Below are 839 nucleotides of genomic sequence, written 5' to 3' on the forward strand. Positions count from 1 at the left end.
ATTAAAAATTAAAAAAAAATATTGGACTTCACTTCCCATCTTACAACTGAATAAATACCAAGTGTTACTTATGAGGATCTAATCACATGAGCATTTCTGTAGATTAAAAACTGTCAAATATTGATGGTAGAATGTAACTGAAGCAATTTGTTTTTGTAATCTTGAGTTAGAAAACTCTTCTCAAACTGTAACCGAATCCAAAGTCTAAATTCAACGCCTTAAAAATAAACCTTTTCTCAAAAAGTTATAATTACCATAAAACCTTTAAAGGATAAAAAAGAAAAATAATAAGCATGCATGTTTACAAATATACTACATATTAATATTTATTGATACATTAAAACAAAACAAAGTTTACAACAGACAAGGGGAGACAGCGTGTGGGAAAAGCACCTGCAGGTGAGCCTGGGCCCCTGGCCCCGGGGATGTGCAATATGGGAGGAGCTAACCCAGCTTTCACAAATTGTGCTCTGACTTCTGCGTGGATGCCATGTTGCACGCTCATGCGTGCGCGCACACACTGAAAAAACCTTGTAGGAAAAAAAAAGTCTTCCTAAATACAAAGTTAAATTACAAACTTAAATGTTTTCAATGCAGATCACATGATTTTAATATCTCAAAAACTTCCATAAATGTCTTTAAAGGACCAAGTAGGTATTTTATTTATAGCCTATTATTAAGGTAAGAATGGAATAAGAACAGAGTTCGAAGGACAATACAGACCACTAAATATTCTCAAACTGTAACTGAATCCAAAGCCTTCAACCCCTTAAAAATAAACCTTTTCACAAGGACGGATGCTCAGCCTTGCTTGGAATACACGGATGCAAACTAAAGTT

Source organism: Mus caroli, chromosome 4 (genome assembly GCF_900094665.2).
Source record: "Mus caroli chromosome 4, CAROLI_EIJ_v1.1, whole genome shotgun sequence".
Taxonomy (NCBI): Eukaryota; Metazoa; Chordata; class Mammalia; order Rodentia; family Muridae; genus Mus; species Mus caroli.